The 20338-nt window shown below is 41.3% G+C and overlaps 1 protein-coding gene across 2 annotated transcripts in view; it reads left to right on the forward strand.

The window, feature by feature from the left end:
- The window catches only part of LOC116938546 (voltage-gated inwardly rectifying potassium channel KCNH2), a 173928-nt gene that overhangs the window by 65801 nt on the left and 87789 nt on the right, over positions 1-20338 (forward strand). The gene's annotated exons all lie outside the window — the stretch shown is intronic.

Here is a 20338-nt window from a genome sequence, read left to right on the forward strand (position 1 = left end):
ATCATGAACAGTGTATCCACGCACATGTAGAAAAATCACATGTGCTGTATGGTAATAGTGTGCTGCTGAAAAGCTGTGTTTTACGGTTGTACGATTCTGATGTTTTCCATAATTGACAGCTTTACCGTCACGAGATCATCCGGAGTGTGATCACCTTTGGCTATGCACGTTACTAAGGTGCGGAATGAGAAAGCAGACTACATTTACAATCCCCAGATGCTTTTCTGTAGGAAGGAGAGCCCAGGAGCAGGTCATAGAGTGAGAGTGTGGGTCAAAGAGCGATTTCTTCCGCTGCCCCATCAGGAGGTTCACAACTTGACACCCAAAGAGCACCCCTCTGCTGAACCAGTGAGGAACCTTTCTAAATCTTTAATGGGACAAGCATTTTCCCACTTGCAGCACGGGTACTCACTGCGAAACCTGCTGTTGACGTAAATGTAGCATATCGAGTGCAGTCGTCACTTTCACAGCTCGTTCGTTTTGTGCCCACATTTTAATGCAAGGTTCTGGTCTTCGTAGAGCATGTAAAGTTGTCCAAGTGATCAATTGAAGATCCTGCGTAAATGTACGTACATATTTAATTGGAAAATGCTTTCTGAGGATATGTGCATGAATGTTGGTTTTTGTGTTGTTTAAATAATGACCATTGTAGATGACGTGGCTGGTATGATGGTGACCAACTCATCTTTGAGCCCAGCTGCTGGTCATCCCAGTTTTGGGTTTAAAAATGTATACGTTTTGGTTTTGTTGGTCAGTATCAGTTCACCTAAGCACACACAGCTCTGCCCATGAATGTTGTCTGTTCCATATGAAACATTCTGGCTTAATTATAGCAGCCATGACATCTATCACAACCTCCACATGAAATTAAACACAAATACAACCATTCTCAAGTTTCCAGCTTATTTATTTTGGTATAGCCCTGTGAGCCATTCGGCTCTTGAATCGGGTGCAACCACAACAAACAAAAAAACAAAAACACGAACAAGAAAAACATCTTAAAGTGACTATGTGACTGTGCAAACAGAAAATCCATGAAAAAAAACAGCAAAATATTCCTGAAAAAGCACCGTACACCAACGCTCTGTGCAAAAAATCCCAGTGGGATGCAAGTCAAACAACAACAACCACAAGAAAACTTAGATTAAGGCCATCAGTCTAACTCCGTACTACAACAAAACAAACATGTCCAAACCAAAACATGTTTTAGAAATCACCAAAAAATGAAGCCATAATTGCAACGTAACAGTGATCATAGGGACTGTGACCGAATTTTCACAATAAACGACATAAACAACATGTACCACCAAACCCTGTAGCCATAACTGGCTGCATGAGTTACTCCACAACAACAGAAGCATCAGTCGGGGTATCAAATTTTTCAATGCACCTTTAAGATCAGCACGCTAAATTAAAATACAGATAATACTTTTCAGCGTCATCCGGAGCGAAACATTTTATTTTATTTTACGCCAATGAATAGCAGTGGAAGCTAGGGGTGTACAACTCCTCTAGAGCAGTTTTGAGAGAAGATCTCATTGGTAGCGATTCAAGTTGCAGTTTATTGGCAATAACATTCCAGACCCTGGGGGCATCAATAGCAAAGGCCCTTGCTCCAGTTTTTGTACGGCAATGGGGAATGTGAAGCTGGTAAATGAGCGAAGACCAGAGGTCAAATTTGTTCTTTGAAACAGAGAGGAGATCCAGCAGGTAGTCTGCAGATTTTTTTGTAAGTACATCGTGAATAAATAAGATCTGGTGCACAAGCCGTCGAACATTAAGAGATGTTAAGTTTGACCCAATGTAGAGATCACAGTGGTGAGTCCTATATGGGCAGTTCAATGTAAATCTTAAGGCCGAGTGATAGATGGAATCAAGCTTCTTCAGTACAGTACTTGGGGCTGATTTATACACGATGTCACAGTAGTCAAGTAGAGGCAGTATGGTAGCTTTTATCAATTCCAAACGGAACATTGGGGGGAAGCAGTGCTTGTGTTGATACAGAAAACCATTTTTTTTGTCTTTTTACCAATATAATCAATGTGATCTTCAAAATTCAGTTTTGAATCCAGGATGACCCAAATATATACTTATAGATCTTGACTTGCTCTATTTGACAATTATTTAAGGAATGTAATTGGGGAAAAATTACTTCCTGTTTTAGTCCTGGTGAGAAGCATAGTACCTTAGTTTTGGAGGTATTCAGGACTAGTTTAAAAGCAACTAGCTGATGTTGAAGTTTGTTGAAATCACCCTGTAGCTTAGCAATCACGTCATCCGGAGAGTGGCCAGCAGTAATCAGTATCGTGTCATCTGCAAAAATATTTACCCTGGAATGATCCAGGTCAGTGCCAAAGTCATTGACATAAAGAGAGAACAAAAGGGGGGTGAGGATGGAACCCTGTGGAACCCCTTTTGTTATCTTAACACTGTTTGACCTCCAACCATCTGTGAATACAGTTTGGGTGCGAGAAAGGAGGTAATTTTGTAAACATTTGACTGCGTTTTCGGAAAAACTGAGGCAACTTAGTTTACTAAGCAGGGTGTTGTGGTCTACTGTATCAAAAGCTTTGGACAGGTCTAGAAAAAAACAGGCACAGTACTGCTTATTATCAAGGCTACTGTAAATGTGATTCAGAGAGTCTAATGCAGCAGATGTGGTGCTGTATTATTTTCGGAACCCAGATTGTTTTAGATGTAGTAGATTATTGGTGGACAGGAAACTGATCATTTGGTAGGTCAATAATTTTTCAAAAATTTTCATCAATGGGGACAAAATTGAGATAGGTCGGTAGTTATTTGGATCATCTTTAGGGTCCCCTTTGTGAAGTGGACGGACATAGGAATGTTTCCATTCCAGATGAACTGATGATTCTTTGATGGACAGGTTGAAAATATGAGCTATAGGTTTGTATATTAGGTGACCAACAGTTAGTAGAGCAAAGACGGGAATACTATCTGCTCCGGTAGAGGAGGACCCTTTGAGGTAGGACAGTTGTTTCAGAACATTACTTTCGTGGATTGGCTGGAAACTAAATTCGTTTAATGTTTGGACAGTGGTGTAGGAATTTGCATGAGCAGAGGTGACTCCCAATACATTATCAAAAAGATTGTCAGCTTCAGAAAAATGAAGGTTAAAATTGTCAACTATTTTTTTGGGATCTGAAAAATATTCCCCATTTCGGTTAAGCTCAACGGGCAGATTGTCTGTTTTGGATGCGTTTTCGATACATTTGATTGTTTTCCAGAAAATCCTGGCATTTCCATGTGATTCCAAGAGAGTGGGGGAAAAGTAGGCATTTTTTGCATGCCGTATTTTTTTGACGCATCTATTCCTTAAAATCCTGTATTCTAGCCAGTCATTGATCAAATTACTTTTCTGAGCACATGCCCAAGCCTTGTCCCTAGTTTTCATGAGCTTTGTAATCAAAGGATCAAACCATGGTGGGCGGTTGCCTTTAGTTTTAAATCTAACCAACGGAGCATGTTTGTTAAGAATTTGGAGAAAGTGTACCTGAATGTCTCCCAAGCCGTAGTCAGGTTGGGGATATCACAGACCTTGTCAATATCCGAGTGAAGCACATCATTAGTAAATGCCTGAGTGCTGAAGTGTCTCATAGAGTGCTTCTCAACCAATTTAGGGGGGGCTTTGGCTCTGGCTGATGATCTCACCCCAAAAATGAAGGAGTGATCAATAAGGTTATTACCCAGAACACCAGTCAGTGTGAAATTGTGAGGGGAATTTGTCAATAGGACGTCGAGCAGAGATGACTGTCCCGGATTTTTTAGGCTGGGTCTTGTGGGGACATTTATTAATTGAAACAGATTAAATTCATCTGCAACATTTGTGGCCATGGCCGGCGGGTTTAGCCAATTCCAATTTAGATCACCCACTAAAACTATTTCACCTTTAGGGAGGCCCCCCAAAAGCTCTCTCAGTACAGATGCAGCTTCAACATACTTCCCACTAGGCGGTCGATAGCAGCAAACTACCAATATCTCTTGATTATTTGGGAGAGTTATTCTGAGAGCCAGACCTTCAAAGCAACATTTTTTAAACGAGGAGCGAGCTATATTCTTGGTTCTTTCGGTAAAGTCACGTTGAAGGGAAACAATAAAAAATATATATATGAAACAATAAAATTCTCACGACATTTCGACTGCAACACAAGTAGTCATCATCAGGTGTGAAAACCAACGGCAAGAACATTTGAAAGAAGTGGCGGTTTATATTTATTTATTTGTTTGTTTTTAAGCGTTAGCACCACGGATAGCGATTTGACAGTTTGTTTAGATGGACGAGTCCATCTATGTTTGGAAAAGAGAAGGGGGGAGACGACAAATTAATGTATGCTGTCTGTAAGCCACCGTAAGCGTGAACAATCAATTAAGACCCGAAATGGTTTATCAAATCCTTCCAATGATTGCTAAGCCAGAATCCATCTTCTCGGTTGAAATTGTCTCTGTGTTTGTATATGTGGATAGCCTCATGAACGAATCTTTCATGGTAGCCAGATGGCTTGCAAATAACCTCTGTCTTGGAGAAGTCAATGTCATGTGAGCCTACTGAATTATAACAGTGATCTGCCACGGCCGAGGTGTTGGTCCTACCGTGTTTAAGGTCTGCTTTGTGTTCACGAATGCGGTCCGAGACATGTCGTTTGATTTTTCCAATGTAACTACTACCACAGAGGCAAATTAGTTTGTAGACACCAGGGTACTGTATGTCCAGAATCACATCTTTTACAGACGGAACCAGATCACGGATTTTATGTAATGTGTTGAAACGGACCTGGATCTTGTGTTTATTCAAGATTTTGGAGATCTTTTTGTGACCCCCGCAATGTAGGATAAAGTGATGGTTTTGAATGGCTCCTCAAGAGGGTCTTTCTTCATGGTTTGAGTGATAGCTTTGCGGATTGTATAGTCGAAGTAACCATTAGCCTTAAGAGCTTGGTGTACGTGCTTGAGTTCACTGCCTATGTGTTCCTGGTCGGATATGCATTGGGCTCTATGGTGCAGAGTCTTGATAAGATCATTCTTCTGTGATGGATGGTGGTGGGAATCCGGTTTCAGGTAAGCATCCGTATGGGTAGCTTTCCTGTAGCCAGAGTGGCTCATTGAACCATCATCAGGAGGTTATTTGCAAGCCATCTGGCTACCATGAGAGATTCGTACATGAGGCTATCCACAAATACAAACACAGGGACAATTTCAACTGAGAAGATGGATTCTGGCTTAGCAATCATTGGAAGGATTTGACAAACCATTTCGGGTCCTAATTGATTGTTCACGCTTACGGTGGCTTTCAGACAGCATACATTAATTTTTCGTCTCCCCCCCTCCTCTTTTCCGAACATAGATGGACTCGTCCATCTAAACAAACTGTCAAATCGCTATCCGTGGTGCTAAGGTTTAAAAATAAATCAATACAATTTAACACGTAGGCTTTCGCGACCAATATTATTCATTATAAAGGTGTTTGGGTTAGATCGCGTTATTTCTAAATGTGTCGTAACCCTCCACCACCCGACACGGCCAAACAGTAAAAAATGTGTCACGTTTACAAAGGACAAATAAATTTCGATTTAAAGCTTTCGTGACTGCAAGGATTCATCTTCTTTGGTTCTTTATGTAAAGTCATGTAGAATGAGAATAAAATAATAAATTGATAAAAATAAAATAACACAATAATATTTTCACGACGTTTCGGCCACAACACAAGCGGCCTTCATCAGGTGAAGGGACGAGACTGTCTGGAGGACAGCGCTGTCCTCCAGACAAGAAAAAGGACAAATAGTTCCCTACTTTAGCCCACCGGTGTGTTAAAGAGTGAATCAACATCATTTAAAATTTTAGTACGATGTTTCGCTGGTAATTACATCCAGCTTCATCGGGCAATTCGCCAGAATGGTAAAGCCCTCACTTGCTCCCGGTCTTAAATAGAGCAGCAGGGTGACGTCATCATTTAACGTATTCAGGTGCAGCGATTTTAGGCGGGGGCAGGGGGGGGTATTGTAATTATATAATCGATTGGTAATCAGTCAATGGTTATGATTAGTAATGAGTTGTAGATTAGTAATCAGTTGTAATGTCTGTTATTGTGATTATATGCTATGTTAGTAATCCGTTCATTAGTATGCGTTTCCCCTATAAGGAATTGTAGTATGTATTATTTAATAATACGCTTCCAAGCCGCACTAAGCCTGTAGCTGTCAGAGCAATTATAGTTATTTCTATTTCTCTCAATTTCAATGGATTCTCTAATTAGTCTTTGCCAGTAATAATTCGTTTTACACAACACTTCAACGTTATCAAAATCAATATCAAAATCAATTGAGTGTCCTTGTTGACAAGCAAGGTGTATATCGGATTAACTGTTAATGTGGCAGATGCTATATTGACAGACGGGACGTAACATCAGCATAAGACTAAAAGAACACCAAAGAAATATTAAATTATCTCAAACACAACTGTCGGCAATGGCAGAACATGCTTGTCAACAAGGACACTCAATTGATTTTGATAACGTTGAAGTGTTGTGTAAAACGAATTATTACTGGCAAAGACTAATTAGAGAATCCATTGATGTTGATTCACTCTTCAACACACCGGTGGGCAAAAGTAGTGAACTATTTGTCCTTTGTAAACGTGACACATGTTTTACTGTTTGGCCGTGTCGGGTGGTGGAGGGTTACGACACATTTATAAATAACGCGATCTAACCCAAAAAGCTTTATTACGAAATAAATACAAACCGCCACTTCTTTCAAATGTTTTTGCCGTTGGTTTTCACACCTGATGATGACTGCTTGTGTTGCAGTCGAAACGTGATAATTGTATTGTTTTATATATATTTCATTATTTTATTGTTTCCCTTCAACGTGACTTTACCGAAAGAACCAAGAATATGAATCACTGCAGTCACAAAAGCTTTAAATCAAAATTTAAGGAGTGAGATAGTGAACATGCAATAGTATTACGAACATAGATGGCAATTTCATCTCCTTTAGATCCTCGGTCAAGCCGAAAAAGGTTGTAGTTGTCAATTGCAATCTGCAAGTCATTGACGGCAGGAGTGAGAAATGTTTCTGTTAGGCAAAAAATGTCCGGGTCAAGATTTGCCACTTCTAGTTTTAGTTGACTTAATTTAATCACAAGCCCTCTGATGTTGACATGTAGAACACCTTTTCATTTGGGCCAGGATGAAGCTCAATACCACCCAGAAATAAGAAAAGTAGATTTAATAGTTTGCACAAGTATTTTCTGTGAAAAGATGAAGAGCGGCGAACCTTGGACGAATAGCAGTAGCTCGCAGATGGTGTTATTTTTAAGAGCAGAATGAAGTTTGGAAGAGTGCTGGTGAAGTAATGGGACAAAGATAGGGTTTAAAAGGATACAATGATGGAGTGTAGAAGTGTCTGAGCTGTTTCATTAGCAGGTGTAGTGGCAAACCGAGCAACAAGTATGGACGCAAAGTAACGAGGGTAGCTGTTTGTAGAGTTGAGTGTGGCACTAGATATGGTCGGGAGGGACAGCAGTAGGATACACAGCAGGAGAATTGCCATCTCTAAAATATCCGGGGTAAACACAGATTAACACACAAGTGTAAAAGAAAAAATATATACTTGTAGGCCGAGCGCGAGAAAAAAGTCTTGGCGCACTCATCACAAATGCGCGGCTATTCGCCCACATGCTATGGTTGAACAGCGCCCCCCCCCCCCCCCCCCCGACAGAGACAGCAGATTCTTGGCTGTTGTGGGCTCACCTGAACCGCTTGCACCACCTCCTTTCCCCGCCGCAGGATGGTGCTCGAGCTAGCCCTCCTTGAGCTCAGCCCAAGACTGGAATGTCGTTTCTTGGCCTCTCGTGTCTCTGCTGCCCGACCAGACGGCCCCACTGAAGCCCACACAGGGGTCTCTTCATTCACGACCCTTGGCCGTCTTGACGATCTCCGTGAAGTTTTCCAGGAACATAGCTTAGGGTCCGTCGCAATGTTGCCTTGGCAGGAACACAGCTTTGGGTCCGTGGCAATGTTGCCTTGGCAGGAACACAGCTTGGGATCCGTGGCAATGTTGCCTTGTCAGGAACACAGCTTGGGATCCGTGGCAATGTTGCCTTGGCAGGAACACAGCTTGGGATCCGTGGCAATGTTGCCTTGGCAGGAACGCAGCTTGGGGTCCGTAGCAATGTTGCCTTGGCATTTACACAGCTTGGGGTCCGTGGCAATGCTGCCCTGGCAGGAACACAGCCTAGGGTCCGTGTGAATATTGCCTTGGCAGGAACACAGCTTGTGGTCCGTGGCAATGTTGCCTTGGCAGGAACACAGCTTGTGGTCCGTCGCACTTTTAACTAGGCCTCACTCAGGCTGTGCCATGGGCGCGATCAACCAGGCCTCACTCAGGCTGCGCCAGGTGCACCATTTACTAGGCCTCACTCAGGCTGCGCCAGGTGCACTGTCAACCAGGCCTCACTCAGGCTGCGCCTCGTGCATGATTAACCAGGCCTCTCTCAGGCTGCGCCAGGTGCACGATCCGCCAGGCCTCACCCAGGCAGTGTCATGTGCACATCCAGGCCTCACTCAGGCCGCGCCACGTGTATGACCAACTAAGCCTCACTCAGGCTGCGCCTTGTGCATGATTTACTAGGCCTCACTCAGGCTGCGCCACGTGCACGATTAACTAGGCCTCACTCAGGCTGCGCCAGGTGCACGATCAGCCAGGCCTCACTCAGCCTGTGCCAGGTGCACGATTTACTCGGCCTCACTCAGGCTGTGTCATGTGCAGTACTACCTAATCCTCACTGAGGCCGTGCCACGTGCACGATTAACTAGGCCTCACTCAGGCTGCGCCACGTGCACGATTAACTAGGCCTCACTCAAGCTGCACCACGTGCACGATTAACTAGGCTTCACTCAGGCTGCACCAGGTGCACGATTAACCAGGCCTCACTCAGGCTGCGCCAGCTGCACTATTAGCTAGGCCTCACTCAGGCTACGCCAGGCGTACGATCTAGCTAGGTCTCACTCAGGCTGCGCCAGGTGCATGATCAGCTAGGCCTCACTCAGGCTGTGTCATGTGCACTACCAACCAAGCCCCACCCAGGCCGCATCAGCTGCACGATCAAACAGGCCTCATGTCCACGTTTCGCAAGCGTAGAGAAGGGAGGGAATGACCGTGGCCGAGAAGACCTGAAGCTTAGTGCGGAGCGACAGACCAGGTAGCTTCCACACAGTGTTACGCAACCGATGAAAAGATATTGCCACTCGACTTATTCGGAATGAGACCTCTTCTGTTAAACTGGAGCCGGTCATAAGCACACTGCGCAGGTATGGGAAACTCTCCACTCTCTCCACAACTGCCCCATCACCGATTGGGAGTTGTGGGGGTGGAGTGTCCGATGGTACAAAATACCCAGGCAGGTGCTTAGTTTTGGTGGGGCTGATGGTAAGGCCCCATCTCTTAGTGGCACGCTCCAGTCTCAGCAGCAGCGTCTCCAACTCCTCCTCTGAATGAGCAGCTATTACCAAATCATCGGCATACATAACGTGGTTGAGCAATAGGGAGCCATCCCTTGACCGAACCCGGGCATCGATCAGCCTCCCATTATATCTGTACCATATGGAGATTCCCCCAGTACAGCTATCACACCATCACACACATACACACACGAGTACACATCACCACACTATCACACACACACAGAGTGCACATCACCACACCATCACACACACACACACGAACGCAGAAGTCCCTCTCGTCATGGCCACTCTCACACGGCTCACCCTCACATGGATCACTCACACACAATGGATGAAGGCCTCCCCAGGTCATGTCAGTCATGGGGATTTTTTGACCATACTTCACCAGTCCTGGGCAGTGTTGGCGGGTGAAAGGGGAGAGGGCCAGAACTGGTTCTAATATGATTCACTACCGATGTGAGCCGTGAACGGGAATTGAATCCAAGTGGCCAGGTTCATCATGCGGCGTGCTAACCATTGCCCCACCACTCTACCCCCAGTTGCTACGCAAAGTATTTGTTTTTTATGAGACACAAAGGTAAACAATTAACATTGCACTTGCAATCACAAATAATTAACTATTTGAATATTCTCTTAAAATAAAACGTGTTTAGCAAATACTCTATTAACGACCTATATTATGATTTATTATTAATTTATTTTGAGTAGGTCATGTATTTATAATGTCAACATTTTTTGTAAAATGAAATACCTTCACAATCTAACCCAAAATAAACTAATTACGAATTACATTAAAACAAATATTTAGAAATGGGGTTTTTTGTGAAGTCTTTTTTATAACATTGCTTTTAAAAGGTTTTCAATTAGCATCAGGTCTCTCTTTGTTTTGTGGTGGAGCACACTGGCACTCAAAGGCTTGGCCCACTCCTGGGCAAAAGTGCGTGAATAATGCCTCTTAATTCTCCACGGCTGTTGTGTCTGATTTAACGAAACAACTCTGCAGAGCCATTCAGTAAATCACAAATACAATTTAGATAATACCTGCCCAGTGTACACAATTTACTTGCGTTTATTTATTTTAAAATGTCACATTAACAGATATGTATGTGGCCCTTAACACTTTTTAATCTCATCGGTGTAAATAAACGAGACACTGTATAGAATGTCAAACCTGGGTGATTTTTGTTTAACACGTAGGCTTTCGCGATCAATATCATCCATAATATAGTTTTTTATACATATCCTCAGCGATCTAACAAACAAAAAAACCTGTATTATGGATGGGTGATTTTTTTTTCATTACAAATTAATGAAACAGTGGTAATCCATGGTGTACTATTGGTATGGTCGCTCATTTTCTGAGCTGCTCAGAAAACCTCAACAGCAGTTGAATTCAGAGCTGCTTGTTAAGCAGCATTTTTCTATAGAAGGACTGTGTGGCAAATAGAAGTCAACCGGATGGCCATTATGATCCATTATATAAAAAAAATTGCAAATCTTAAGGATTCAAGAAATTGGCATGCACTATGCAATTATATTGTGCACTTTGCAATGAAGGTGTATGGCGCTGGATTATTCTTGGGGTCGTTGTTTATAAAAGGAGTTAAATGATCAATCTAGATACATTATGCTGGCTTATTCGCAAGCCATCATTGGGTCAGCCTAATTACCAAGTGATGCATGCTCTGTATAGATACCTGAATAGATGGTAATGCTCTGTATAGATACATTAATAGATGGTAATGCTCTGTATAGATACCTGAATAGATGGTAATGCTCTGTATAGATACCTTAATAGATGCTAATGCTCTGTATAGATACCTTAATAGATGGTAATGGGGGGGGGGGGGGGGGGGAAACTCCACAGTTATAATTTTCTTAGTCTATTTAAAATACTTTTTTTGCCACTTATTACATATGGATCCAATTTCTGAAATACTGTATTCATTTATTGTAAAAGATCATAGTGCAGGGTAGTACACAGTGTGCACAGGGTGAGAGGCACATTAATCAGATAAGGAAGGAACTTGGTGATGGGGGTTGTAGGGCTGGTGCAAAAGCGACATAAGCATTTGTCGTACTGTAATGGTGTTTGTTGGACGCGTTTACATGTCTGCTGGCACACAGTCTGAATTTCGACAGGGGCAAGGATGTTACTCTTTGATTACCTGTACAGTTCTACAATTAAGGGACATGCTCCCGATGTTCAAATTCATGTGACAAAAAATGAAAATCAGGCCGAGAAAAAAATTATAATCTTGTTTTCTATTATTCAAAAAATAGAACTCACATCACTGATATGACATCACTTCCGCTGTTTTTATGCCAAATGTTTCACATCGAGTGACACCACTTTTGTGAGAGCAGATACACACAAATGTATAACATTATGTAAATGGTCTGGATATTTTTAGAAATGTTAATTGAAAATCTGAAACCTGCAACGTTGAAATGCATCCCAACTGCACTGATACCATCACGATATATGTGTTCAGACAATCACGTGGGTTAGGGTGACTCGGAATAGTCCATACAACAAGGGCTTGAATAGAAATGCATGCAAACATTTAAACCAATGAATGCAGTGAGCTTTGTCATATATATTTTTCATTTGCAGTGGATGTCACACTGCGGAAGTCATGCTGTGGCATATGTCGCTGGCCCAGAAAACATATTCATGGTATAACCTTGCCACAATGTAGCCATCATATAGATTTGACACGTGAATAGATACATTGTATACATAAATAGTATACAGTAGTGTCTGTATGCGTGAAGACACGTGTCTGCACACGTGAAGACACGCAGACACTATAGTCATACATAATTAAAATGTTATTGTGCAATACTACATTTAAATGTGTTATTGCGTATACGTAAATTAAACAAAAATATTTTAAAAGAGGTATGAATTTTGATTTAAAGCTTTCGTGACTGCAGTAATTTATATTCTTAGCTCTTTCGGTAAAGTCTCGTTGAAGGGAAACAATAAAATAATAAAATATATATAAAACAATAAAAATTCTCACGACGCTTCGACCATAACACAAACGGTCATCATCAGGTGTGAAAAACCAACGGCAAGAAACATTTGAAAGAAGTGGTGGTTGGCATTTATTTATATATTTGTAAACGGTGGTTTGCGATTATTTATTTATTTTGAGGGAAAAAACGTTTGCACCCATGGCAGCGATTTGGCAGTTTGTTTAGAAGGACGAGTCCATCTATGTTCTGAAAAGAGGAGGGGGGAGACGAAAAATTAATGTATGCTGTCTGAAAGCCACCGTAAGCGTGAACAATCAATTAAGACCTGAAATGGTTTATCAAATCCTTCCAATGATTGCTAAGCCAGAATCCATCTTCTCGGTTGAAATTGTCTCTGTGCTTGTATATGTGGATAGCCTCATGAACGAATCTCTCATGGTAGCCAGATGGCTTACAAATAACCTCTGTCTTTGAGACGTCAATGTCATGTGAGCCTACTGGATTATAACAATGATCTGCCACGGCCGAGGTGTTGGTCCTACCGTGTTTAAGGTCTGCTTTGTGTTCACGAATGCGGTCCGAGACATGGCGTTTGGTTTCTCCAATGTAACTACTACCACAGAGGCAACTTAGTTTGTAGACACCAGGGTACTGTATGTCCGGAATCACATCTTTTACAGACGGAACCAGATCACGGATTTTATGTAATGTGTTGAAACGGACCTGGATCTTGTGTTTATTCAAAATTTTGGAGATATTTTTTGTGATCCCCGCAATGTAGGGTAAAGTGATGGTTTTGAAAGGCTCCTCAAGAGGGTCCTTCTTCATGGTTTGAGTGATAGCTTTGCGGATTGTATAGTCGGAGTAACCATTAGCCTTAAGAGCTTGGTGTACGTGCTTGAGTTCACTGCCTATGTGTTCCTGGTCGGATATGCATTCAGAACATAGATGGACTCGTCCTTCTAAATAAACTGCCAAATCGCTGCCCGTGGTGCTAACGTTTTTTATATAAATAAAAACACCGTTTAAAAATAAATAAATAAATTCGAAGCGCCACTTCTTTCAAATGTTTCTTGCCGTTGGTTTTTCACACCTGATGATGACCGTTTGTGTTATGGTCGAAACGTCGTAAGAATTTTTATTGTTTTATATATATTTTATTGTTTCCCTTCAACGTGACTTTACCGAAAGAGCTAAGAATAAGAGGTATGAAGTAAAATATTCTGTAGGTTTCAATTTATATGGCCGTATAGTTTATATTCTTGGGTCTTTTGGTAAAGCCACGTGGATAGGTTCAAAGAAAATAACAACCTATATACGTGACTTTACCGAAAGACCCAAGAATATGAATCCCTGCAGTCACGAAAGCTTTAAGTCAATATATAGTCTGCAGTTAGTGAAATTAAAACAATCTATACCATGGATTGCATAACAATAAAGGACAGCCTTAATTATGCATCTGTGAATGGCAATGTAAAAAGGAATTCCATTTTCATCTCACTTGAGATGTTGTTTTAAAACAAATGAGGTTTTTTTATGAAGAGATGTGCTTTATTGCAAGTAGATTAAAAGTGGTCACAAACTTAAGCTGCTGAAGCAATAAAAATGTCTAAAGGAGCAGTGTGTAGCCATGGGTCTGGAGATTAAATCGTTTCTTGGTCATATTTTTCAACAAGGGACACTTTCAATTGGTTCCATCGTCATCGTGTTTTGTCAGTAAGGTATAGCCTGATGAAGAAATTTCACTTTCATAGCCTCGTGCTCTGAGCAGGATTCATTTTCCAATATGCGGCTCACTTGAGTTTCATAAAAGAAATTCCTAAAGGTTCTACCCTGGCTTTGTTTTTATTCTTTCAACACTTAGTCATGAGCAGTCCGAAGAAATTGCTGTGTTTATGGGTTTTCAGTGAACACATTTCATGTTTATGAATTCATTTATCCAATCCAATGTTTTAAATATCTTCTAATGTTTCTGTGAATAGCCTTGGTGAGAACGTACTGTATCTTCTTGCTTGACCCTTTTGATTTACATTTTGTTAATTTCTGCATGCATACCCAATGTAGTTGTTCGATCTTTTAATTTTAATTTCTTATAATTTTGATTAATTGGGAATCTAACTCGGGTTTCCAGGTTTAGAACATAACACGCTAACCACTGCACCACTGCTAGCTTTCCAAGGTGCTACCATTTATGATTTACCAATATAAATATTTTTGTTGCTGCCATGCTCTCATTGCTTGTTATGACATCTTCAATCATTTTTATGTTGTGCTCTCCAATTTCTTTTTTCATTATTTTCACAACCACTTTACAGAGTTCTGTTTATTATATCGTTTGTTTTGGATTTTCATCCGTTTCATAGCTCTCCTCTTCTTCAACATGCTTTTTGTTCTGGGTTTATCCTATTTCATTACTGAAGGTGGTCACATCTATTTCATTCTTTTGCTTTCCGAGGGAACAATATCGCGTCTTAGAATCATTGTAAGTTATCTTACCTCCTGAAGGGGATGTGCCGCGTTGGCGAGATGTTAACTGTGTCGCCTTGGAAACACTTGTTTAGAGTATTTGGCTGCTATAAATTTCCATACGATAAGCCACTTTATTGAGTCATCATTCGTGGCCAGGTCGCTTCTGAAAAAAAGAGGTGTATAGCTCAGTGGGCATTACCTGGCTAAATACAAATTTTAAAAAAAGCTGTTTTATATTGACTGTCTTGTTATTGTCAGCATTTAACTATTATCTAACAATCTTCACAGCATAATAACAATATATTTTTCGAAAAATTGGACTGGAGGCAAATGTGTAAACTTCAATAGAGAAAGTATTTTCCATCTCTGATTTTGGTGATGACATAATCATTGTATTAATTAATGGAAATAACCTACAGAAAATGATGAAAGTTTATAAAAAGGGCTGCAAAGTGAGACGAATGATGCATGCTGGGATTTACATTGAGAGGCAGAAAGAGGAACACATGGTTAAGAGCACAAATGCAAATTAGCAACAGAGTATTGACACTTTAAGAAAAGTAAATGGGCTTGGCTAGTACACATTTGCCAGAAAGCGATAATGGCCAATGGAAGAGACTGTTGACAGGATTGCAGTCAATATTGGCACCATGCCAAGAGAGGACAGTCACCGGGAAGTTGGAGCAATGAGATTTGCTTGCATACAGGAGCGAGATGAATTATGACATAACAAGACCGTGAGTGATCACTACAATGTGGGCGAGCCATCATCTAGCAGTGAGTAGATGATGGCTATCGATGATGAATGCATATTCCTTTTTTGTATAGGAAAGGTAGAACTGACAACAGTTCTAACATTGTAAATTTGCTACCACTTACATTGTTTCACTGCCAACATTTTTGTTTTGGTTTTATTTGTACATCGAATAATATATTTTTACTCTTCGAGAATGACTGAAGTTGATGTTTGAAGATATGATCCTATTTCTGTGGTGCAATATATATATTTTATTTTGTTTATTTGACGATAGACCAACATGCTCTGCAGATAGCAAAACTTCTCTTTGCGGAGTGGCTTCTGCTCAATGGTTCACGGCTCAGTTACACATACAGACACATGGAATTTGTTTATCTACTCTCTTTTGCTCACAAGTAATTTTAAAGACTGCTTGTGTATGGTGGGGTAATACGCGTTATAAATACTGTAGGATAATAATTAATGTCTGCCTAATGCGTTTTCATTTTTTCCCCAATTCTAACACAAGACGTTGGCAGAATAAATAGTTTATTTTTTCCCACAGAGATTTGCAAATTGCTTTGATTTTTTTAATGCTACAGTTTGAACAAGATGACACAGACCAATTTTGTCCGATAAGTGGGTACTGTTCATATGAACATTAAAATACCAAGGTTACTTTATCAACACAGGGACAGCATGCTCGATCTATTTTGTGTAGAATCAAAGCTGACAACTTAATTATCTTTTCATGAAAAGCCATTTAAGCCGACTATAATGGTTTATAAAGTCTGCAACTGTGGAAAGTCAGGTGACCATTTACGCCCCGTCCCCGCCTCTAGAGAAGGGAGGTGAAATAAAAATGGTAAATCTAAGAGTGTTCGTATCGATTTTGTTTTGTGTGTGCAGCTGCGTGGGCACGAGTGCTGAGCAACATAAGTGACCATACTATTACGACACGATATCGGCGTCCCGGTCGTATGTACAGAATGACCATGAAGGATGTAGGTATCGTGCCATATGGTCATGTATACCACCTAGATCTAGGTTATCTGTGTGCTTGCGTGTTTGTGTGTGTCCCAGGTACATACAGCTGGCTCAGAGGCAGTTGACCCAAAAGGTAAAACTTAACAAGATGCAGGATTCTGTTTGATGGTAGACCTCGCCTTGCCGATAACCTTCTAAGCCGACACCAAGTACGGCTGTGTGACCAAAAGCGATCCCGGTGTCGGCAAAATGGGTGATGAATTTCCAGGATCCTCACCAGAATCACGGAAGACAGAGCCAATGTGATTTTGATAGCTCTGACATTTACCAGAAGGATCCTGTTGCAAGGACCTGAAGGTGCTTCGAGTTGAGGAGGCATGGACTATACAGTTCTGCATCACGGTATGGCATTGTTGAGGACCAAGGTTGCATCCACGTCTCACGTGAATCAGGAGATTGTTTACCCTCATTTACCCCACGCTGTTCAGGTCAGAGGAGCAACGGAGGTTGCATATAATTTGAACGCGCTGCACTGCTTGAACTTTTACCCCAAGAGGATCGAGTTCCGAACAAGGCTTTGTGCACCACAGGGAACCTTACTGGGGCGAAACGACCTTCAAGGATCTAATTGATGTCTGAATGAAGATGTCTATTGTGTCGGTATGTGGACTAATAGGTATCCAGCTTCCAGAAAGCTAAAGGGTCCATTCCATAAGGGCCATAGCAGCAATGTATTGGGCCAGCAGAGAGTGGCCGTTCCACGTGAGGGGATTTGTTAAGGTGGCTGGGTAGTCTTCACGGCACATGTTCATTAAGCACTACAGGCTGGACATTTTGGCCCTCAGGGCCACTCGCTCCGGAGAGTGGTTTTCTCAGCATTCATACCTTGGTTGTTTGATGGGCTCCTTATTCTCAGGCATAGCTCTGTTTACTGATTCATGATGTACATATCATACGTGCTCCTGGTGAAGGTAAAACGAGGTTATCCACTTAACTGAAACCTGGTTCTCCGTGATAGCCACTGGCATGTTTTGCTTCCCTCCCTCCTACGCCAGTTGAATTAGGATTGTGTTGGTCAGAGCGATTGGTTGCGTTCATCCCCATCTGTTTCAATTGTGCTCATTTGGTAGTAGACGGTAGTTTTTTTTATAGTTTTTCTACGACAATTTAGCTTGGATATGGTTACTGAGGGCATCCATTGCAGAGAATCATGAAAGCGCTGACGTGGGGCTCCAGAAGTGGCCGGTGATGCCCCGAAGATAGTGATTATTTTTTTCGAATGTAAGTCTTCTCGTGTGCTGGGCATGGGCCAACATGCTGATGGCTGCTTCGGGTAACTGTAGACTTCGTTTTTTTTTCCAGTTTGCCTATTGTCGCCGACTATTGCCTCACACAAATACATCTTAGCAGCTTTAAAGGCCAACTGAAAGCCACCCTCGTGCTCAAAGTGATACAGCTAATGTAACCTCTCGATCAGCGTGTGCACGTTTCCCTGTATTTATTTTTTTACAAAAGTTAGGTGTGCGTTTTGTAATCCGATGGGTGTGTGAGCGCGGGAGAGACCATATTTGTATAAATGAATTGACACATTGCACAAGTAAGGTGTATGTCTTACTTTCTGGAGCATGTTACCCATTAAGTGCAAGTAGACATTAATTTCAATGTGTTTTTTTATCTTGTATACAAACGATGTAACTATCTACGCGCCAAAAATATATTTGGTTAATTCTATAAATCTTATTGCGTACTGAAGCTTGCAAAAATCAATACGAGAGGCTTGCCTGAAATAAACGCATAAGCGATTTAATCGTTCATTTGATTAAATGTATTTTGCTCAGGTTGGGGATAAGATGTTCACAAATCTAAGAAATGCTAATTGTCTACTTGTACAGACGGAAATGTAAACCAGCCGTCAAACCATTCCATGAAGGAAGCCTCAATTTGCCTGAGGCGAATCCAATCTACAGAGTCATTTGTGTACATAAGATGTAGACTATACAAAGACGGATTATCAAACGCCCACGTGCACATGTCCTGACGCATGTGTGCCAATTATGTTGGTACACAGCGAGGTGGAATTTTGTGTTGTTTTACAATGCAAATTATATTTTTTAAGTATTGTCAATCGTTCCCCAAAAATGTGTACGTATTATTATTATTTTACCTGTGTGGTACGTTTCATATTAAATTGGTGAAGGGGTTTTATAATGTACATGAAAACCTGTCGAGAGAGTGTCCTTGGATGGATGCATGTACAGATATAATCAGACTCAAATCAGAATGTATATTTATACTGGAGGAATCCGATGAGCTATAAAGCTCTTTTTCACAGATGTCCAGTCGGGGCGGGTAAGAACGTCACAGGAACAAACAATACAAACACGATAGGAGTGCAAAGTACAAGAACGGTAATCAAATCACCCAAACACGTACTAATACAACTAAACCTAAACCATCCCCATCCTTCAGTTTCAGTTTTCATTTCATTTATTTGGTATAGCCCTGTGAGCCATTCAGCTCTTGGATCGGGTGCAACCGCAACAAACAAAAAACAAAAACATGAACGAGAAGACATATTAAAGTGACAATGTGACTTTGTGCAAACAGAAAATCCAAGAAAAGACAGCAAAATATTGCAGAAAAAGCACCGTACACCAACGCTGTGTGCCAAAAATCCCAGTGGGATACAAGTCAAACAACAACAACAACCACAAGACAGACAAAGCCCATATTTCCCAAGCATATGGATACGTATCCTATCAGTTTTGTTAAAAATTAATGCAAATTGTTTGGGATTGCATAACGTGCCATACCCCTGTTCCCATTCCGATGACGTGCGTGTATGTCAACGGTTTTTCTTCTGATTCCCCTGTCGGCCGCCCAGCCGCCTCGAGTCTCTGTACACTTTAAAAACTACATTAATTCATTGCGTCGGGCTGGGACCTATGTCTTAAACACAGGCTTCCTTACCAATGGCGTCTGGGAGTTCACCAGTGTTGATTCAGATGAGCCTGACACTGCTCATGAGACTCTGTCAAAACCGATCCTGCTGAAATTATGCACTATCTTAATGGGTTGTGTGAAAAAAATATTTTCTATTTTTGTGCAGAGAGACATTTATCGTGTAGGAGACGTCGTCAACTTATCTTTAATTTAATTAATTAGGTAGTGCAGTCAGAACAGATTACTTTTTTTCTTGTACTTTGGATGTTGGCACTCATTCATTGCAAACTTCATAAATATTTTCAGCTCAAATAAAATCTGTGCCTTCGTTGGCACCGCTTACCCATTCTGTCTGCTTTCCTCTGTAATCTGGAATACTGTCTACAATACCTCCTCTACTTACGAACATTCGACAAATCCGTCCGTATGTCCAACCGCCACGCAATAGATGACGATGGTGTCCATCTGCAGAACATGAAGAACCGGTGGCATCTACATCTACAGGAGATTATACAACTTGTAAAGCCATTCCCCGTGTTTAGTGTACACGCCGTACAACATTTTTTATAATCGACAGGAGTAAAGTTGAACTCACGAACAAATCGACTTATGAACAGACCTCTGGAACCGAACTCGTTCGTAAGTAGAGGAGTCCCTGTATCCTCACATATTCCCTTGTGTCCCATGTGGACATTTATTGCAAAATGAGGACATTCTGTAGAGTTATTAAGATCTCT

The sequence above is a fragment of the Petromyzon marinus genome, chromosome 4 (genome assembly GCF_048934315.1).
Source record: "Petromyzon marinus isolate PM22_M1 ecotype Great Lakes invasive population chromosome 4, UKy_Petmar_22M1.pri1.0, whole genome shotgun sequence".
In the NCBI taxonomy this organism is placed as follows: Eukaryota; Metazoa; Chordata; class Hyperoartia; order Petromyzontiformes; family Petromyzontidae; genus Petromyzon; species Petromyzon marinus.